Source organism: Salmo trutta, chromosome 18 (genome assembly GCF_901001165.1).
Source record: "Salmo trutta chromosome 18, fSalTru1.1, whole genome shotgun sequence".
In the NCBI taxonomy this organism is placed as follows: domain Eukaryota; kingdom Metazoa; phylum Chordata; class Actinopteri; order Salmoniformes; family Salmonidae; genus Salmo; species Salmo trutta.
Genome location: NC_042974.1, coordinates 11,864,885 through 11,888,112, shown reverse-complemented (window position 1 = coordinate 11,888,112; position 23,228 = coordinate 11,864,885). Strand labels below are relative to the sequence as shown.

Here is a 23,228-nt window from a genome sequence, read left to right as displayed (position 1 = left end):
CAAATCTACCATTCTAGTGTTTTACTTGCTATATTGTATTTACTTTGCCACCATGGCCTTTTTGCCTTTACCTCCCTTATCTCACCTCATTTGCTCACATTGTATATAGACTTATTTTCCTACTGTATTATTGACTGTATATTTGTTTTACTCCATGTGTAACTCTGTGTTGTCGTATGTTGTCGAATTGCTGTGCTTTATCTTGGCCAGGTCGCAATTGTAAATGAGAACTTGTTCTCAACTTGCCTACCTGGTTAAATAAAGGTGAAATAAAAAATAAATAAATAAAATACTTTCATAATCTTAGCTAGCAAGCAAGCAATCATCATCATGAGTGAAGTTGACAATCTACTGGAAAATCCTTTTCAATCATCATCACCGATGACAACTGCTGAGACAGAGAGAAACTTTTCCACCCTTAAAAGGATAAAATCCTTCATAAGCAACTCCATGGCCCAGAAAAGGTTAAATGCATTGGCCATGCTGTCAATCGAGCATGACTTCTTCCAGAGAATGCCTACAAGGACAGCCGTGCCAACTTCCTGTTCAAGTCAACACAGCACAACAACTGTGAGTCCATAAATGTTTCTAGAACACTACATAAATGATGTAATATTCCAGGGAGATATGTATACTGTAGCTAAGAAAGTAATACTAAGTGTATGTTGTGTAGTAAGATGTTAGTAGCCCATGTGCCTCACCCTAAGAATGTGGTCCCTTTCCCCCCTTAAAACGTAGCCTACTGTTCTGACTTGGTGGTGCACATGTAGCCTATAGCCTGTTTTAGAGAAGTCTCATCTTCAAATACCTGCCCCCATTGTAAGAGCTTTCATTGTCTGCTTATGTGCCCCTGTTAATTTAGCCTACTGTTCGGACTTGGTTGTGCACATATAGCCTATAGCCAGTTTTAGATTAATGTAATCATCGAATATTGTAACAGCTTTCATTGCCTGCTTACCTGCCCCTATTGTAACTTTCATTGTCTGCTTATGCTTTTCTGCCCCCTTGGTGTACAGGGAGAATATTGTAAGAACGGCCCATGTACTAAATTATGTCAAGGTCTATTTCAGAAGTGTTGAACAAATAGGCGGCATTGAGGCTACATCGGGTTCAGCTAGCTCATGTCTTAATCTAAATTTCGGCTTGCCTCTTAACCACTTATCGTCATATATGCCATAGTTTGTACATCTGCATAGTTATAATGCTTATGTAGGTCTATCTCATTAGTATCTTATGAATAATTATAGGCAATGTTAGAATGATGCATAAAAAAAATCTCGCTGTGTGTTAGAATTAGCTCTGGTGCCTTTCTCCACGAAGAGGGTGGTAAGTTAAAGTTACAGACCCAACAACATTATATTATTGTATCCCCTCCTCGTAACCATGTTTGCCAGTGACAGTCTCTTCCAATTTCAATATTTTTGTTCATCAAAAAGTTCAGTAATAGACCCATGCAATTCCAGTTCATATTGCGAGGGTTGTTTCGTTTGCGCAATGTGATTTCAGTGCGTCTGTATATTGTCTATAAAAGTGGATCCTCGTGTTTGTATAGTCTTTCCTTTTTAGACCACATAGGCCTAATACAATACTTCAATGGTGGGCTAAGTGCTGAGTTTGGGTCTCGCTCTCTCTTTCTCTCTCTGTGGTGACATAAAGAAAAGTAAAGTTAAGGCCTCAACATCTTGCTGAATTTATCTGAACTAATATATATATGAATTTTAGTCGCTGTCCATTTCGAAATTGCTGAGCAAATAGGCCTACCTCATCGCAGCTCGTTTGGTTGCACTTGCTTATACTTAAGAGCTAAGTGTTAAATATATAAGAACAAACATTGTGAATTTACTGAACATGAATGCAATAATGTTTGTGTATGGTTGAAAAGTCCAAACTCATGTCGATATTCATTATAATTGAAGGAGAATGGGGTTCTTATCCAGTTACACAAATCCACAAGGACTCAGTAGAAAAAAGTAGAAACCAAGTCAGCCACTCTCGGGACAGCTTTATGTAGACCCTAAAAGTATGTGGCCACCGTTTGTCACCATTATAGTGCATGTAATGTATTGTTTAGAGTTGTGTAGTGGCTTCGCTGGCATGCATCAACAACAAAAAACATTGTTTGCCCCACCAAGATTGACATGCTAAAATAGCATCTGCGCAAACCATAAACCTGGGACGGCCCAAAATGAGTAGTCTTAGAATATCAGGCACGTTTTTACATTACGTTGTTTTGGGGGCAGGTGAATTACAGAGGCAACTTGAATTAACTGATTAATTTGATTCGAATTGTTTTATTCTGTATATTTGTATTAATCTTTTCACAGACATTCTGTAACTGTTTTAAACTCACCAATGGCCTCACCATGGTAACATCCCTGATCAGTTTAATTCCTGTCCTGCAGCTCAGTTCAGAATGATCTTTGAGGTGTCTGGGTGGTTTAATACATCATCCACAGCATCATTATTAACTTGACCATGCTTAAAGAGATATTCAATGTCTGCTTAGTTATTGTTAACCATCTATCAATCACTGCCCTTCTTTATGAGGCTTTCCAAAAGCTCCCTGGTTTTGTAGTTGAATCTGTGTTTGAAATTCAATACTTGACTGAGGGACCTTACATATGTTGTACCTATGGGGGACAGAGGAAGGGTTAGTCATGAAAAAATAATGTCAACCCCTATTATTCACACAGAGTAAGTCCATGTAACTTATTATGTGATTTGTTAAGACACATTTGACTCCTGAACTAATTTAGGCTTTCCTAAACAAAGGGGCAGAATAATTACGCAACATATATTACGCACTATATTTTAGTTATTTAATTTCTACTCATCTTAAAAAAAACATATATAAAAAACTCACTTTAACATTACAGAGAATTTTGTGCAGATAGTTGTCAAAAAATTACAATTAAACTAATTTTAATCCCACTTTGTAGAAGAAATCCAAGGGTACGAATACTTTTGCAAGGCACTCTAATCTATCAGGTACAGAGGGGTCCAAGCCATTAAAGTGTGTAGTTGAGGAGCCAGACCAGTAGATGCTGCTGTTGCTCAGTAATGCTCCATTAGTGAGTGGTTGTTTGACACCCTGGTCTTTTCCAGGTTGGCCTCCTCAGCCAGTTTGACCTGCTGGTAGGCAGCCCACTCCCACCAGCTCATCATGCTCTATGTGGGACACACACACTTTTCAATGTGGGCAAATAAAATATCTGTTGTAAGGATACTTGTTTTCTAACAATGTCACTTGTAGACATGCCATGCCCTGTCAAAGCCAGATGTATCATTTGTGATTGACATGGAGACTAAATTCTTGACAACCTTGCTAAAGGGGGGAATAAAATTGATTGCATTATGTCAGATGCAAACTGGATTGATTGAGATGACATCTCAATTTGAACAACCTTCCCTTGACATAGCTCAGACTCTTACCAGTCAACATGGGAATCAATAAAGTGTGATCAATGACAAAACCTTAGGCGTCAATGGGCAGGAAAAATGTCCCTTGGTAGTTTGCTGTTATGAGATGGAAGAAACCTTGAAGGAACCCAACTACTCTGATCAATAAAGAACAAAAGATCAGGAAACAAATGCATGATCACACTGACTTGGTGACTCTCTGGATGGCCTGGACGTTGTCGTGTGTCTCTGCCTGCACCACCTCGTTCTGGGCACACTTCAGACAGAGGCAGCCTATGCACTGCCATCACCTCCTAAAGTCACAGATGATCTTTCACCTCCTCACACTCCTGACTGCTGGCCAGGTCATTCCTGAATGGAATGATCAAAACAACATAAACAGGATGTATGAATAGAGGATGATGAAAATTGTCTGCTCTAGGCTGTTTACCTGGGAGGGAATACAATCATTTATTGCCATGACAACTTGAACAACAAATAATTGGGGCGTAGCTGTACTGAAAAGACATTTCAAACAGAAGTCAACTCCTGTTCCTCTTTGGCAGCTTTAGTCACCTCCATTCTTCCTCTCTCAGCTTCACGCTACACATCTAATCCAATTGGTTTCAGTACTGTTGAAATGTGGACTCAATTCCTATTCAAGGTCCTATATGTCATAATCCCCTCTTCCAGCTAAACTGGATTCAGCTTTTAGGCTGTGGCAGAGGTATGGCCTTACTACGTTTTTTTTACCTCTACATTGACGTCATCTTTGCCAATTTTGCCAACAAATGTTATCTAACCATTTAAGTTTATTTAGGTATTCCCAAATTCGCCAGTTTATTCGCACTCAAAGCCCCACCTTTCCAATTCTACCACCCGGATTGTGTTTGGAAGCCCTTTTGAGAACTCTTTCAACTAAAGGGAATCATATTTTTTAGATAATCATGTCTCTTGATAACCGATCACTTGGTAAAATCTGATCTGATAGGGAAAAGAAACTTGGTGGAGAGATCTCTGATTAAGTCTGGAATAATGCCTTACTGAGGGTAAATGGAAGCTCCTCTTGTGCCCGGCTCAGCCTTGTACAGTTGAAGGTACTTCACCGTATCCATCACAGTAAGGCCAGATTATCCCAATTCTACCCAAATATTGATGGTACATGTGACAGGTGTAAAAGCTCATTGGTGGACTTGACCCACACTGTATGTTCTGCTCCTGTCCCCGTCTGGCAGATTACTGGTCCACTACATTCATATTCATGTAAAAAAGGTATTTGTTTTTTATTTTTAATACATTTGCTAAAATTTCTAAAAAACAGTTTTTGCTTTGTCATTATGGGGTATTGTGTGTAGATTGATGAGGGGAAAAAATATTGAATCAATTAGGAAAAATGCAATAAATAAAAAAAAAATACAAAATTGAAGGATGATTATGAAGACTAAATACACAATGTAAACGTTTGAGGACAGGGTTTTGTTCTCTCTGGATTCCATTAGAGTGCCTTAAGTCAATACATATTCAAACACTTGGTTATGGCAAGCCTAAATAAGTTCAGGAGTAAAAAAAATTATAATTGCATAACAGTAAGTTGCATGCAGACAATGAATATCCCTTTGAGCATCTAAAATTGATTAAATAGTTGTTTATTCCTCATAAATCTACAGCACTATACCAGATGACAAAGCAAAAATAGGTTTTTAGAATTTTTTGCAAATGTATTAAAAATAAAGAACTGAAATATCGTAATCAGGGGAGAAGGGCCTTGGTCAGGGAGGTGACCAAGAACCCAATGCTGTCACGCCCTGGCCAGAGTGTTTTATTCTCTATTTTGGTTAGGCCAGGGTGTGACTAAGGTGGGCATTGTATGTCCTTTTTTCTATGTTTTGTATTTCTTTGTTTTGTCCTGGTATGGCTCTCAAACAGGGACAGCTGTACATCGTTGTCGCTGATTGGGAGCCATACTTAGGTAGCCTGTTTTCCTTTGGGTGGTGTGGGTGGTTAATTTTTGTTTTGTATTACTTACCTGACAGAACTGTTTGGCTGTTGTTATTGGTTTCTTTGTTTCAGTGTTCAGATCAAAATAAATACATGATGAGCACTAACCACGCTGTGCCTTGGTCTACTCCTTCAGACGGCCGTTACAAATGGTCACTTTGACAGAGCTCTAGCGTTTCTCTGTTGAAGATTTCCTCTGGCGAAGGTTCACCTTCCAACAGGACAACGACCCTAAGTACACAGCCAAGACAACGCAGGAGTGGCAAACGTCTGCAAATAAAGGTCACATAAAAACTTCTGCAAATAAAGCACACTATTTGGAGAATATTGACACCAAGGTTTTGTCTTTATCGTGTATGGTTCACAGATCAATGGGTTGTACAGGAAGCATGTATAGGTCTAAACGGGGCCTAAGATGGCCACTTTATTTATGATTTTCAAAATAATTGTGTTACAAATGTAAAAAGCATATCAAAAATCGTTCCTCCCAGTGAAGCTTCTCTGTGAGAATTGCCACATTTTACATTACATTTTAGTCATTTAGCAGACGCTCTTATCCAGAGCGACTTACAGTAGTGAATGCATACATTTCATAATTTTTTTCCCCCCCCACGTACTGGTCCCCCGTGGGAATCGAACCCACAACCCTGGCATTGCAAACACCACGCTCTACCAACTGAGCTACACAGGACCAATTGGATACCAAAAATAGTTTGGGTGTATCCTGGCATGGAATCACCCTGATCCATGATGCTTTGTGTCTTTTGCAGGGTTCTCCAATTCCAGTCCTGGAGAACTGCAAGAGGGGCGCAGGTTTTTGCTCCAGCCCATCCCTTACACATCTGATTAAAGTATTCAGCTAAGCATAGTCCTGAGTCTGGAGTATGAAAGTCCTCAATCTGGACTATGATAAATTAAATTAGCTAGGTGTGTTACTGCAGGGCTGGAATGAAAGCCTGCACACCCAAGTACCAGCTTCACTAGTACCAGCTTCACTTCTCCAGTAGTGCTGCCTGGTTGCATGCCTTCTGCATCTGAGCTGCTGGATGCTGCGGTTGGCTCTCTTTCGGGTCAAATCATCATGTTGAAAAGTTTACTGTGTAACAGATATGACTGTGTATTTGCACGGCTCAATAACAAACAAATTACATTGTATCTATATTTTCAGAAGACTGGCTAGAGAGTACATTTGGGAATGTTTTCTTATTTAGCCAGCTCTTGCAACACCTGAAGTAGCTAGGCCTATGGCTAATGTTAACCACAAATACAACAAAAAGCTAGCCAACGTTAGTTATAGCCCAAAATGTTCTGGCTAAACTCAACCCTCATCTTTAGCTAGCTAGCCTAACGTTACCTCTTCAGTTTATTTTGATACGCTCCCAACTCTTCTTCCTCCTAGGCTCAACAGAATCGAACTGTGGCTTCATGGATAACGTGTGAACGTATCTATATGTGTGTCCTTGATGTATTTAGCTATCTAAGTTACACATACAAAAACCTTACTACCACGTAGATATCAGCAGAGATTATGTATGTCTAGCTTCAACTCAGCTGTCAACCGTTGAATCAAGCAGCTTTCCAAATACTTTCCTGAACCAAGCAATGGGCCTTGGAACTTGTAGTTTTAGGTGATACTCAACTTTTGTTGAACTGTTTAAAATAAAAACTACAACCACAATATCGCGTTGGTAGGCCTATCAGATTGGTATGATCGCGAGATCAGTGTTCACAATCACATAAAATAGCTTTTATTCGGCCAAAACAATGTACACTAATACATATGTATCGGATTTATTAGCAGAATGTCACAAAATTGTTGAACATCTTTGTTTTTGATAGATGCATTTATTGTTATTGCCAATCAATCTGTAAAACACGCCCACCGGGTCGAGCTGGAACTGCAGACGCTGGCGACTCGTGGAGGATGTAGGAAACTGCTATTTGTAAGGAAAAGCGTTATTGCTGAGCAACTGAGAGAAGACCAACGTACATAGATAGATAGGCTACTCGGTCTGGGCACCGAGATCAGTGTACAGTTCCATTGGATATTGCAAGCCTCCACCATAAAAGCCAGCGAAATAGAGCAGTAAATAAAAGGTAAGTGAGAAATGCAAGATAATAAAACATTTTCCACAGCTGTATGATTGTCTTGGAGAGAATGCTGTATTGCTTCCAAGTAAACCAACTGTACAAGTGAATAAATAAATGCAGTTCTTGGAATTCCCACTCCACCTTTTCTGTTTTTAGGCCTGATTTCTGACAATGTAACTGGAACCATAATGCACTTGGCTACAACGTTTTCATTCCAGGGCATACTTGTGAATTATGAAAGAACAGGTGAAAGTCTTAAATTATACGACTCAAAATTCACAATGGGGCTGTGCAGAATTATTAGCATATAAAGGCTGATGTTTTATTGGCTAACGTTATGTAGAGAGAGAGAGAAACAGAGAGAGTAGTGAGACTGGTTAGGCTGGTGGCAGTGTATTGTCATGCTGCATGCATGGCCACTTCTCCAGCTTTTGTGGGCTTGCTGCATTGTTGCAAATCTCCCTTGCCATGTAATCGGCTACTGTGTATCTGAGAAGATAACGCTGACCTGTAGCTACTGTAGTGTTTGATTATTTGCTACATTTCCTTTAGTTGATACAATTTGATAGTCTAATGCTTGCCTTTAGCATTAGCCATCCAGGCTATGCTCAGGCTAGGCAGTACTGGACCGGTCGGGAATCGGAATGTCCTGTTGTCAGAGGATTTTTCTGCATATATGCCTTTCTTTTCGGTTAGTTGTTTTTTTCCAGAGATGAAGCCCTTGTGTGTTCTGTAGTGTGGGGGCTTTATTTTGAAGCCAGACAGCTTGCCTCAGTGACCTGGTTTACTTCACATCGGCTCTCTTTGTGTAATGTATAGGTTTTTTCACCACACAAGACTTCAACTTAAAAAGTGCTGCCAATGCATCTGAATAATTTGATATTTTTGGTTTAATTGGGAATGCATAGTCCTCTCCATGAGACAATCTCGAACCTCTTTCAAGACGTCACCTAATGTCGAACTCCCATGAATTAGATGGGTGTTTCGAATAGAGCTCTCTCTTTTTTTATCAGAAAAGCTCGAGATTCTGCTTTGTCCATTATGCTCATGAAAAGTGATAAACTAATGTGAATCAAGGCAGGCGGTGGTCTGTGAAATAATACTATATAAACATTTTATAAACACAGTAGTCAGACAAATTGATTGGCTTACAATAGCTAGAACCTTAAACCGATTTATTAAAGCTACACAGAACTTCTGGTACAGCTCCTGCATTAAACAGCCATTTATCTGTCTGAAACAGACTGGTATTCTTTGAGAGCGGGACAGTGTGAAACAGACTGGTATTCTTTGAGAGCGGGACAGTGTGAAACAGACTGGTATTCTTTGAGAGCGGGACAGTGTGAAACAGACTGGTATTCTTTGAGAGCGGGACAGTGTGAAACAGACTGGTATTCTTTGAGAGCTGGACAGTGTGAAACAGACTGGTATTCTTTGAGAGCGGGACAGTGTGAAACAGACTGGTATTCTTTGAGAGCGGGACAGTGTGAAACAGACTGGTATTCTTTGAGAGCGGGACAGTGTGAAACAGACTGGTATTCTTTGAGAGCGGGACAGTGTGAAACAGACTGGTATTCTTTGAGAGCGGGACAGTGTGAAACAGACTGGTATTCTTTGAGAGCGGGACAGTGTGAAACAGACTGGTATTCTTTGAGAGCGGGACAGTGTGAAACAGACTGGTATTCTTTGAGAGCGGGACAGTGACCATCTGATTTTGAAACGTTGTCTCCTCCTGCAGGAATTCAAGTGTTGGACCTGTGCCACTGATAATCATAGCCAGCACTCCTCCAACTGTAACCACTGGCTGTAGGCAGCTGTGTCCGACTCATTGGATGACTGGACAGGCAGCACACTGAAGTAGCCTACGCCTAAGTACTGACCCATTTTACCATGCTTTAGTTAGTGTACTTTAAATATAGTTCTGCATGAGTTTTACAGTATACTGTAAATTATTATCAAGGTCCCCATGCCACTTATGAAGCTCTTTTTAGAGTCTAGTGTGAATGACCTCCTGTTAACCTAAAGGTTGATTTCTTCAAGAATAACTTCATTTTTTTAAATGTTTGAGGACTTTGTTGTCCGGCCCTGCCATTGTTTCTTAACAGCCAAGAGGAAGCTTGGGAAATGAGTTCACTTTACTACAGCGACCCTCCTACTTCACTCTGCCATAGACACTGCCATAAGGCCAGTTCCCTTTTCAGTGTTGTTATAATAGTGTTGTTATAATAGTGTTGTTATACACACTAAGAATAGAACTGAAGCTTCCACCAGGTCTGTTTTACTAGAGGTTTATGGGTTAATTGCCTGAAAGAATTATGGGCTCTTGTTTTCAAGGAGAGGGATAATTAAGCAATAATGCCCAAGGGGGTGTGTTATATGGCCAATATCACGCCTAAGGGCTGTTCTTATGCACAACGCAACACGGAGTGCCTGGATACAGACCTTAGCCGTGGTATATTGGCCATATACCACAAACCCCGAGGTGCCTTATTGCTATTATAGACTGGTTACCAACGTAATTAGAGCAGTAAAAATAAATGCTTTGTCATACCGGTGGTATACGGTCTGATATACCACGGCTGTCAGCCAATCAGCATTCAGGGCTCAAACCACCCGTTTATAATTGTAGTTATACCATAGGTAGGTTAGTTGCATCTATTTCATCAGCCATGTTATAGAACAACAACGTCCACTTTTTCCACATGTAGAATAAGTGTCTCAAACTACATGCGATCAACTTCACATCCGTTTTGGGGTGTGACATTGGCCTATTATCTTTGCCAGTATGGATGGTATTTTTCCACGTGCCAGTCTCTGTTTCTGTGTGAGTGACATGGCTATTTTTATAGTCCAGTGAAAATAGGAAGGCCATCTCTTGACAACATTAGAGGTGGTGTCATGGTTAACTTGGCATGGCTAGTCAAGTGCTAATGTCAGTAGTAAGGCCAGAGCCGAGCAAGGTGGAGCTAATGTTTCAGCTTCACAGGCTGTGGTCAGTGTATTTACTGAATCAAACATTTGCTTTACTTGCTCTATAATAACCTGTATGAGCTTAACATACACTTTTCCGCTTATGCATCATGTTTTTCTAAAATAAAACATACATGTCTGGATGCTGTCTAGGTACTGTGTGGCTTCTGTCTATGTGCTGTCTATGTGCTGTCTGGGTGCTGTCTGGGTGCTGTCTGGGTGCTGTCTAGGTGCTGTCTCGTGATCTCTGGGTGCTGTCTGGGTGCTGTCTGGGTGCTGTCTGGGTGCTGTCTATGTGCTGTCTAGGTGATCTCTGGGTGCTGTCTATGTGCTGTCTGGGTGCAGTCTGGGTGCTGTCTACAAGGCAATGTTTTGTGAAGATAGTGGCTCTTTGAGTTAATTTGGTCAAACAGAGTTAGTCTGTAGAGCTTGTTTTCCATAGCCATTCTCCCTATAAGTTTTCCTGTCCCCATACTGCAGCACCCAGCAATACAGTTCACTAACAAATGGACTGTTAGCTATTGTTCAATTTTGCAGTCAGCCTATCTTAGCCTATCCCTGGGGCTTTTGAATGAAACAAAAATGGATGAGATTGCTTATCTCACCTAGACGTATCTCACCTAGACGTATCTCACCTAGACGTAACTCACCTAGACGTATCTCACCTAGACGTATCTCACCTAGACGTATCTCACCTAGACGTATCTCACCTAGACGTATCTCACCTAGACGTATCTCTCCTAGACGTATCTCTCCTAGACGTATCTCTCCTAGACGTATCTCACCTAGACGTATCTCACCTAGACAGCCATCTAAGTGCTGAGTCCTTTGTGATAGTTATTTTGTTCTGTCACCAAATAATAATTATTGCATTTGTGAATAAAGCCATGTTATTACGGGTCCATAGTCTAACTGAGATCATATAAGGATATGCTGATTAAAGGATGGCAATACAAATGCTATTCTATGTGAGCAGTAGGCATAGTGGCACATTGTGGTTAGGTAAGTGAGTGACACATCAATATGTTTTTCATGTATGAGCACAGGAAAAGTAGTCCATTCTGGTACAAACTTCAAAGTGAATTGTCTCCATACAGACAGTCAGCATGAGTCATACAGACAGTCAGCATGAAGCAGCAACACACCCCTGGGAATAAGCCATTGTACCCTCAATGTGTGCCCAGTAGTTTAGTTTGAAGTCTTCCTATTGCATAGTCACATTTCCCCCCAAATTACCAGACACTGGCCGTGTCTGAATACCCATACTTGCGACCTAAATAATAGGCCATTTGAGTACGCCCAAAAAAATTGTGTTATATACTATGTGACATTTTGAAAATCGAGTATACTTGAAATGCCCAGATGTCATACTGATTAAGGCTTTGACAACAGCTGATCAATTAGATAGGGGGATGAGCTCCCAAAATTGACCAATTAACGCAAAACAACACAATAGAGCATGACGCATTCTCATGATGCCAAAATAGAAAGTTTTAAGTATGTGCATTTTTAAAAATCTTGTATGGTTTAAATGCCAGGACGTTCTTATAATTTCAGCTCTTCATCTAGTAGGATTTGATGCATACTTTTCCACAATGCATTGGGAGAGGTGGGCTGCGAGTGATAGGCCCTAGTTCTCATCAAGTAGCCAAACAATAGAACTAGGCTACATAATTGGGAAGATGCCGAATAGCGATGGTGTTCAAATGTAGGCTAAGCCATTTTTGTATCGTCTCGAGTATTGTATCATAGGCTACATTTTAGAAAACAGAAGCCTTTTTAAAATGTATTTTTTACCCAAAGTGGATTTCTGTTTTCTCATTGAAAAGTGTTTCTTGTTCTCTTGGCCTTCGCCCGAGCTTTTAAACAAAATACTAAACCACCTTTTGATTTCTGAACGTGTCGGCACCGGGGACTTGGGATGTGGCTGCGTTAGAGTTATTGGGTTTCCCAAAAGCATTGTAGCACTAAGACCATGTTTTATCCTTTTAGTTTCAATGGAATTAAGATTATTTTAGTGCTACGATGCTTTTGGGAAAACCAGCCCAGGACTTTTGATTTGAACATATGGATTGTTTTAGTTTTGTAGGCTACCTATTTAATTATTACATTTATGGATCAAGCCTTAGCAGTCATTCTGATCTTGTTCCCAATGAACAGTGCTTTAGTTTATTATGTTGCTGTCCAGCGGTTCTGAATTTGCGACACACCTGAATGTCTACGTTTTTCTGTGCAATAGCCTTTTGATTTGAACATTTGTGTCACAGGGGTCGTGAAATGGAGACCGAGACGCAGCGTGGATAGTGCTCATTTTCAATGCTTTTAATGACGACACTTGACAAAACAAGAAAACGACCAACAACAGTCCCGTCAGGTACTAAGACTAAAACGGAAAACTACCCACATAACCCGAAGGAAAAACAGACTGCCTAAGTATAGCTTCCAATCAGAGACAACGATCGACACCTGCCTCTGATTGGAAACCATACCCGGCCAAAACATAGAAAACAAAACATAGAAATAGAAATCTAGAAAAGCCCACATAAACAGAAAACCCAAAACCACCCAAAACAACCACCTGTCACGCCCTGACCACTCTACTATGGAAAATGACCTCTTACAAGGGTCAGGACGTGACAATTTGAAACATTTTTTAAATAGGATAGATGGGATATATGGTCTACTACGGTATAGGTCCAATGTGATAGTCTGCCTATAACCAGCCTGAGTAGGCCTATAACTCCGTTGGGTCCAATGTGATAGTCTGCCTATAACCAGTTTAGAGAAATGTATTGAATTGAAAACAAACTATTATCAGGCTGGCCAATGCGATGCATGTCTGTTGAATTTGGAAAGATCCACCCGCACTTGACCCCGCCCCACCTACTCAGCCAGTCAGGAGCCTCTACTGCGTTGCGGTCGTGGCATGCTGCATACATTTTACTAAATGGTATATGCTAAATAGTGTGCAACAATGAGTACATAGTATGCTGTTTCAGTATGTAGTAAGCTAGTATTGGTATTCAGACACGGACAGTGTCTGCGCTATCTGTTGGTATTGTAATCAGGTCTAATATTAGCAAGGGATGTTGTCTGAGGCCATGGTGCCCTCAAGGAATGGATACACAAGATCAATTCATTGTGTGGTTATATAAAAGGTAGCCTGCTAGTGATGAGTAATCACTCCCATACCAAAAACATAAAGAGATTTCGATGGGATTGCTGTGCAGCCTAGCTGTACATAATTTAAAGAAAGAATCCTTGTGTTTGATCTTTCCTTTTGTGAAAAGTTAGATATATACCTCTGTGTTTGCTGGTCTGGCCTGGCCTTGTCTGGTATGGTCTGGTCTGGCCTGACTGTAAATAATAGTGCAGTCATCTGGGACCAGAATACTACTCTGTCTTATCCTGATTGATCCAGTCCTTTTTGTTGTTTATTGCCCTGGGCTGTTGTCTTGCCTCCCTATTCTTTCTGACTGTCGATGCAGCCATGTATCAAAGTAAAGGTCTCTCATTAGCTTTGGGCCTGCTGAAGCAAATAAGAAGATCAGGCAAGCCATTTCATTTATGAGGTTTTACAATCTAGTTCATTTTAGTTGACAGTAGGCCACATTTTACATGGCAGCCTTTACTGAAACACCTGCCTCAGCATCTTGGAAATATGTGGGAGTGCTTGCACAGATTGCCTATGCATTATTTTGTGTGTGTGTGTGTGTGTGTGTGTGTGTGTGTGTGTGTGTGTGTGTGTGTGTGTGTGTAACTGGCAGTGATAGGTGGTCTGAGTCAGTAGCCCTGGCCTATGATGGGATAACGAGGCTGAGGGACTGTTGCATCATGTGGCCATGGCGCTACTTGGAGGATCCATGGTCACAGGAGAGAAACTCATTAGAGACACCCGGAAGAGAATGCTCCATTCATATCTGTCACTTTCTCTCAGAGGGAGCCTGAAATTGTATTGGCTTAGAGAGGAGGGAAGGATTTTGAATGGCTGGAATGAGATCACTATACTACTTATACAATTTGTCATGTTGTATTTAGATAAAGTAATGCTATGGTTTAGAATGGGATTAGCCAAAGAGCTGATTATACTAGATTCGCTTGTGCTTTCTCCAATTTTTTTCTCCTTTAACAGCTAATCATACACATTGTGAAATCTTATGAGAGTACCTGGCTTAGTGGAAAATGAGCTTGTTTTGCCTTCAAGAGGCTACTGTTATTGCATGATAATCTGTTTAAAACACAGAGTAGTTTTTCAAATCACACATGCAGTGTAACAATCTAACTTCCTGTCCAAGAGGATTCAAAGATGAGCGAAGGCCATCCTCAGGAAGCATTGAGCTTACTTCCTGCTTCTCATGCATACCCCTCCTCACAAAGCATGCACAGTCAGCTCAGAACAATCCTGCTCTCTGACATGGGGGGGTGGTCTTTCTACCAGTCAAAACAATGAAGTCATCCCTTAAAGGTTCAATGCAGCTGTTTTTTTTAAATCAAATTATTTGTAACAATTAAGTACTTTACTAGCTAGGTTGCCATACAGTTGGTGACAGATTTTTCAATGTGAATATTCAAAAATCTTCATAAAAACAAAATGCACATTTTCCCACCAGAGATGTGTTTCCATCAAATTGACTTGTTGTGGATAAAAGGCTGTGCGTGATGATGTAGTGCACATAAGAATAACTTTGCGTTGAAATTCCCTTGAACTGAATACAAAAGTGAAATGGGTTTCCATCACATTTTCAACTCTAGTGATGATTTTGTCACAAAACATGTTGCGTTATATAAATGAGTCATTGCAGATGGCGCCGATAGACATGGCCGCCTTGTTTCAGGCTTCTAAGCAACTTTACAGTATTATTTGTAATGTTATTTCTCACATTATTAGCCCAGAATGTCCTTTGCATTATTACATACAGCTGGAAAGAAGTTTTGGATATCAGAGAGGCGGTAACTAACCAGCATTTTGACCAAGAATATGACTTTCCTGAATTGAATCCTAGGTTGGGTGAACAAAATTACTTGAGTTCCTATATGTTACCACAATCACTCCATGAGTAGTTAATCATGAAACGTACACCTCCGCCTTTCTTCCTCCCGGAGAATTCTTTATTCCTATCTACACAATGTATTGAAAACCCAGCTGGCTGCATGGACGAGGACAGTATATAAGGAGAGAGCCATGATTCCGTAAAACAGAGTATGTTACAGTCCCTGATATCTCTCTGGAAGGAGATCCTCGCCCTGAGCTCGTCAACTTTATTGTCCAGGGACTGAACATTAGCGAGTAATATATTCGGAAGCGGTGGATGGTGTGCACGCCTCCTGAGTCGGACTAAAAGTCCTCTCCAAATACCTCTTCTCCGCTGGCGGCATCTTGGAGCTGCCTCTGGGATAAGTTAAATTGCCTTGGAAGGTACAAACAAAGGATCCAATTCAGGAAGGAAGAAAGGCGGAGGTGTACGTTTCATGATTAACCTCTCTGGCGCATGTGGGACGAACTCGTCCCACCTACGTAACAGCCACTGAAATCCAGTGGCGCGATTTTTGAATCGTTAGAAATACTATTACTTCAATTTCTCAAACATGACTATTTTACAGCTATTTAAAGACAAGAATCTCGTTAATCTAACCCCACTGTCCGATTTCAAAAAGGCTTTACAACGAAAGCAAAACATTAGATTATGTCAGCAGAGTGCCCAGCCAGAAATAATCAGACACCCAATTTTCAAGCTAGCATATCATGTCACATAAACCCAAACCACAGCTAAATGCAGCACTAACCTTTTATGATCTTCATCAGATGACACACCTAGGACATTGTGTTATACAATACATGCATGTCTGTTCAATCAAGTTCATATTTATATCAAAAAACAGCTTTTTACATTAGCATGTGACGTTCAGAAAAAGCATAACCCCCGCAAACTTCCGGGGAATTTACTAACAGTTTGCTAAATTACTCACGATAAACGTTCACAAAAAGCATAACAATTATTTTAAGAATTATAGATACATTACTCCTCTATGCACTCGATATGTCCGATTTTAAAATAGCTTTTCGGATGAAGCACATTTTGCAATAATCTAAGTACATAGCCCGGCATCACAGGGCTAGCTATTTAGACACACACCCAGGTCAGCCTCCACCAAAATCACATTTCCTATAAGAAAAATGTTCTTACCTTGCTTGTTCTTCGTCAGAATACACTGCCAGGACTTCTACTTCAATAACAAATGTTGGTTTGGTCCCAAATAATCCATCGTTATATCCAAACAGCGACGTTTTGTTCGTGAGTTTTAGACACTATCAGAATGCTTCATCACGGTGTCGCGCATGGCGCATTGGCGTGACAAAAAATGTCTAAATATTCCATTACTGTACTTCGAAGCATGTCAACCGCTGTTTAAAACCAATTTTTATGCCATTTACCTCGTAGAATAGTGATAATATTCCGACCGGAATATGCATTGAGCCTAAACAGCCGAATAAAATTTCTCCTCAGGAGCGAATCGTGCACGCGCCTCATTCAAAGGTCCTCTGAGCCGCCACTTGCCAAAGCCGATAATGTGTTTCAGCCTGAGGCTGCCTCGTTAACCTTCAGTTATTTCCCGGGTTCTGAGAGCCTATCGGAGCCCTGGGAATTGTCACTTTACAGCTAAGATCCTTACTTTTCAATAAACAGATGCAAGACGCACGACTCCTTGTCAGACAGGGTACTTCCTGCTTGAAACCTTGTCAGGTTTTTGCCTGCCATAGGAGTTCTGTTATACTCACAGACACCATTCAAACAGTTTTAGAAAATTCAGAGTGTTTTCTATCCAAACCTGAACAATAATATGCATATTCTAGCTTCTGAGTTGGTGTAGGAGGCAGTTAAAAATGGGCACATATTTTTTCCAAAATTCTCAATACTGCCCCCTATCCCAAAAAAGTTAACTACTCATGGTGTGATTGTGGTAACATATAGGAACTCAAGTAATTTTGTTCACCCAACCTAGAATACTTCACAATCAAATGTCGACCGCATTACCTCCCTAGAGAATTTTATTTGGTTATTGTCACAGTGTATATTCCCCCTCACATATCCTGAGGCCGCATTTATTATAGCTGGGGACTTTAATAAAGCAAATCTGAGGAAAACGCTACTAAAGTACTATTAACCTGTTGGGGCTAGGGGGCAGTATTTGCACGGCCGGATAAAAACGTACCCGATTTAATCTGGTTACTACTCCTGACCAGTAACTAGAATATGCATATAATTGTTTGATTTGGATAGAAAACACCCTAAAGTTTCTAAAACTGTTTGAATGGTGTCTGTGAGTATAACAGAACTCATTTGGAAGGCCAAAACCTGAGAAGATTCCAAACAGGAAGCGCTCTCTCTGACCATTTCATGGCCTTCTTGATCATCTCTAACCAAAACAGGGGATCTCTAGCATGACGTGACATTTTCTAACGCTCCCATAGGCTCTCAGAAGGCGCCAGAAAGCTGAATCGTGGCTTTGCAGGCCCTGGCTGAAAAACATTAGCGCATTTTGTAAGTGGTCGATCTGAGAACAATGATACTGGAGGTGCGTGCCCGAGTCGACTCCATGTTTACTTTCTCTCTCTTTGAACGAAAACAACCACTCCCGGTCGGAATATTATCGCTTTTTTACGAGAAAAATGGCATAAAAATTGATTTTAAACAGCGGTTGACATGCTTCGAAGTACGGTAATGGAATATTTAGAATTTCTTTGTCACGAAACGCGTTGGGCGCGTAACCCTTATTTACCCTTCGGATAGTGTCTTGAACGCACGAACAAAACGCCGCTATTTGGATATAACTATGGATTATTTGGGACCAAACCAACATTTGTTATTGAAGTAGAAGTCCTGGGAGTGCATTCTGATGAAGAACAGCAAAGGTAATAACATTTTTTTAATAGTAAATCTGACTTTGGTGAGGGCTAAACTTGGTGGGTGTCTAAATAGCTAGCCCTGTGATGCCGGGCTATCTACTTAGAATATTGCAAAATGTGCTTTCACCGAAAAGCTATTTTAAAATCGGACATAGCGAGTGCATATAGGAGTTCTGTATCTATAATTCTTAAAATAATTGTTATGTTTTTTGTGAACGTTTATCGAGAGTAATTTAGTAAATTCACCGGAAGTGTTCGGTGGGAATGCTAGTCACATGCTAGTCACATGCTAATGTAAAAAGCTGTTTTTTGATATAAATATGAACTTGATTGAACAAAACATGCATATATTGTATAACATAATGTCCTAGGTGTGTCATCTGATGAAGATCATCAAAGGTTAGTGCTGCATTTAGCTGTGGTTTGGGTTTATGTGACATTATATGCTAGCTTGAAAAATGGGTGTCTGATTATTTCTGGCTGGGTACTCTGCTGACATAATCTAATGTTTTGCTTTCGTTGTAAAGCCTTTTTGAAATCGGACAGTGTGGTTAGATTAACAAGAGTCTTGTCTTTAAAATGGTGTAAAATAGTCATATGTTTGAGAAATTGAAGTAATAGCATTTCTAAGGTATTTGAATATCGCGCCACAGGATTACACTGGCTGTTGAGTAGGTGGGACGCACTGGCCCAGAGAGGTTAGGACACAAGCTACCCACCTAGCCCATAGAGGTTAATACATCACCTGCAGTACTCACACTCCCCCGACCTCACTTTGGCAAATCAGATCACGACTCCATTTTGCTCCTCCCTTCCTATAGGCAGAAACTCAAACAAAAATACACGTGTTAAGGTCTATTCAACGCTGGTCTAACCAATCAGAATCCATGCTTCAAGACTGTATTGAAAACGCGGACTGAGACATGTTCCAGGTTTCCTCTGAGAATAACATTGACGTATACACTGACACAGTGACTGAGTTCATCAGGAAGTGTATAGGGGATGTTGTTCCCACTGTGATGAATGAAACCTATCCTAACCAAAAACTGTGGATATATGGCAGCATTCACACAAAATTGAAAGCACCAACCATCGCATTTAACCACGGCAAGGTGACTGGCAATATGATTGAATACAAACAGGCCAGTTATGCCCTCCGTAAGGCAATCAAACAGGCAAAACGTCAGTATAGAGACAAAGTGGAGTCGCAATTCAATGGCTCAGACACAAGATGTATGTGGCAGGGACTCCAGACAATCACAGATTATAAAGGGAAAACCAGCCATGTCGCGGACCCCGATGTCTTGCTCCCGGACAAGCTAAACACCTTCCCCCGCTTTGAGGATAACACAGTGCCGCCGACACGGGCCGCTCCCGAGGACTGTGAGCTCTCGTTTTCTGTGGCCAACTTGAGTAAGACATTCAAATCAAATCAAAGTTTGTCACGTGCGCCGAATACAACAGACCTTACAGTGAAATGCTTACTTACAGGCTCTAACCAATAGTGCAAAAAAGGTGTTAGGTGAACAATAGGTAATCTAAAGAAATAAAACAACAGTAAAAAGACAGGCTATATACAGTAGCGAGGCTATAAAAGTAGCGAGGCTACATACAGACACCGGTTAGTCAGGCTGATTGAGGTAGTATGTACATGTAGATATGGTTAAAGTGACTATGCATATATGATAAACAGAGTAGCAGGTGCGTAAAAGAGGGGTTGGTCTGCATGTTAACCCTTGCAAGGCTGTCGGCCCAGGCACAATCCCTAGCCATGTCCTCAGAGAATGCGCAGACCAGCTGCCAGGAGTGTTTACGGACATATTCAATCTCTCCCTATCCCATTCTGCTGTCCCCACTTGCTGCAAGATGTCCACTATTGTTACTGTAACCTAGAAAGTGAAGGTATCTGAACTAAATTACTATCATCCTGTATCACTCACTTATGTCATCATGAAGTGCTTTGAGAGGCTAGTTAAGGATCATATCACCTCTACCTTACCTGACACTCTAGACCCACTGCAATCTGCATACCTCCACAATAGATCCACAGATAATGCAATCGCCATTGCTCTGCACAATGGCGATTGTCTGCACAGTGACACTTGTCCCATCAGGAGGAATACCTATGTAAGAATGCTGTTCATTGACTACAGCTCAGCCTTCAACACCATAGTATCCTCCAAGATCATCATTTATTTTGGGGCCCTGGGTCTGAACCCCGCCCTGTGCAACTGGGTCTTTGACTTCCTGATGGGCCTCCCCCAGGTGGTGAAGGTAGGCAACAACACCTCCACTACGCTGATCCTCAACACATTGGCCACACAAGGGTGCGTGCTCAGCCTCCTCCTGTACTCCCTGTTTACCCATGACTGCTTGGCCATGCACGCCTCCAACTCAGTCATCAAGTCTGCAGACTAAATAGTGGTAGGCCAGATTACCAACAATGACGAGACAGCCTACAGGGAGGAGGTGAGAGCCCTGGTAGAGTGGTGGCAGAAAAATAACCTCTCCCTCAATGTCAACAAAACAAAGGAGGTGATTGTGGATTTCAGGAGACAGCAGAGGGAGCACATACTCATCCACATTGACGGGCCCGCAGTGGAGAAGGTGAAACGCTTCAAGTACTTTGGCGTACAAATCCCTGATATTCTGAAATGGCTGAAGAAATTTGGCTTGGCCCCTAAGACCCTCACAAACCTTTACAGATGCACCATTGAGAGCATCCTGTCAGGCTGTATCACTGCCTGGTACGGCAACTGCACTGGCCTTCAGGACATCTACAGCACCCGGTGTCAAAGGAAGGCGAAGAAGATCATCAAGGACCTCAGCCACCCGAGCCACATTATTCTATAATGTAGAAAATAGTATTAAATAATATTTCTTAATTCCATTATTTAAATTTTAGATTTGCATTTATTGTTGTGAATCGTTAGATATTACTGAGCTGTTGGATCTAGGAACACAAGCATTTCGCTACACCCGCAATAACATCTGCTAAATATGTGTATTCGACCAATAAAATGTGATTTGATGTGCCCACTTTGGTCTTGGCACGTGTGCTCTAGTGAACAGATAGCCAGATACAGTGCTGCTATAGCCTACATGATGATTTTTTTATTTGTAAGTTGGCAGCCAAAACATCGATCATCATGTCACCAGAATAAGATCAATATTTATTGTACAGGAGCATCAAGCTCTTCACCGTACACTTTCAACACCATGTGAAGTTCATCATAACTTATTTCATCTGTAGCCTAATAAACTGCATGGTTTCCCGAGTCGTGGAAGGACCACAGAACACATCATCGTATGACTCCAAGTTTACTTCAATATGATGGTTATTATATCAATATTTGCATTTCCACCGCTTTTTCTCGCATAATTCATTAAGAAACAAAAAGATCCCACCTTGTCTAGCGTATTTTGTTTCCATCAGCCCTGTTGTGACATTTTTTAATCGAACATGTACTGTACTTTACTCGCATAAAAAGTTGGATGCAAACCTGGTTACTGTGATTGTTTTCAATTAATATGGTCAAAAAGAGCCAAAAATGGTTTCTTAGCGAAAAGCAAGAGTTTACCTAGGCCTGTCTGGGAGTGGTCTGAGTGGGGAGGGGAAAACTGAAAATTAGCTGTTATTAGCAGAGAGGTTTGGAACTCTCTTACTGGTCTATTAACTCATTTACCATATGGTGATGTCACCATGGAATGCCAAAACTCCCTCCCACAAAAACAGACTAAAATTTCAGCCGGTGTTTTCAAACAGCTCTTACACTAAAAGGGCATTATTATTATGTCACAAGTTCACAGTATTATTTCAAACTCATAGTGTAGAAATATACATAAGACACCAGAAAATCACATTTTTGACTGCACTGAATGTTTAAATCACAACAAGGATGTTACAGGATGATAAGAGGGCAGAGATGAGGATTGTGCAATAACGCAGCTGTTTTGAAATGTCATGAATATGTCTAACAATCGACAATCCGCACAGGACATTACAAACAAGATCAACATATTGTACAGTATCAGTGTCAGAGGTCTTGCACTGTAGAGGACTACTCTGCCAGAGATCCACCTGGCTTGCAGGCATGCCTCATGTCTCAGCCTTTGAAATATTCTCCCCCAAGATCCAACCACTTTAAGCCAATGGCAAATCAACATTGGCATGCATGCGGTGGGATGTGGGTTGTATGTAAATCAAATCAAATCAAATTTTTGGTTACATACAAATGGTTAGCAGATGTTATTGCAAGTGTAGCGAAATGCTTATGCTTTTAGATCCAACAGTGCAGCAGTATCTAATAGGTAGTATCTAACAATTCCACAACAAACCTAATACACACAATCTAGTAAAGGAATGGGATAAGAATATATAAGTATAAAATATATGGATGAGCAGTGACAGAGTGGCTAAGATGCAATAGATAGTGTAGGATACAGTATATACATACAGATGAAGTCAGCAGTTTACATATGCTTAGGTTGGAGTCATTAAAACTCGTTTTTCAACCACTCCACAAATTTATTGTTAACAAACTATAGTTTTGGCAAGTCGGTTAGGACATCTACTTTGTGCATGACAAGTAATTTTTCAAAAAAAATTTACAGAAAGATTATTTCACTTATAATTCACTGTATCACAATTCCAGTGGGTCAGAAGTTTACATACACTAACTTGACTGTGCCTCTAAACAGCTTGGAAAATTCCAGACAATGATGTCATGGCTTTAGAAGCTTCTGATAGGCTAATTGACATCATTTGAGTCAATTGGAGGTGTACCTGTGGATGTATTTCAAGACCTACCTTCAAACTCAGTGCCTCTTTGCTTGACATCATGGGAAAAATCTAAAGAAATCA

At 40.7% G+C, this 23,228-nt stretch overlaps 1 protein-coding gene across 4 annotated transcripts in view; it reads left to right on the top strand.

The window, feature by feature from the left end:
• Nucleotides 1–7,155: 7,155 nt before the first annotated feature.
• LOC115152834 (centrosomal protein of 170 kDa) overlaps nt 7,156–23,228 on the top strand; it is a 76,302-nt gene continuing 60,229 nt past the window's right edge. For 2 of the 4 annotated variants that reach the window (XM_029697694.1, XM_029697693.1), the window contains exon 1: nt 7,156–7,494. The gene's annotated coding sequence lies outside the window, so the exon portion shown is untranslated. Of the gene's footprint in view, nt 7,495–9,226; nt 9,361–23,228 lie in introns of all 4 variants that reach the window. The other 2 variants (XM_029697692.1, XM_029697691.1) reach the window with 2 other exon arrangements.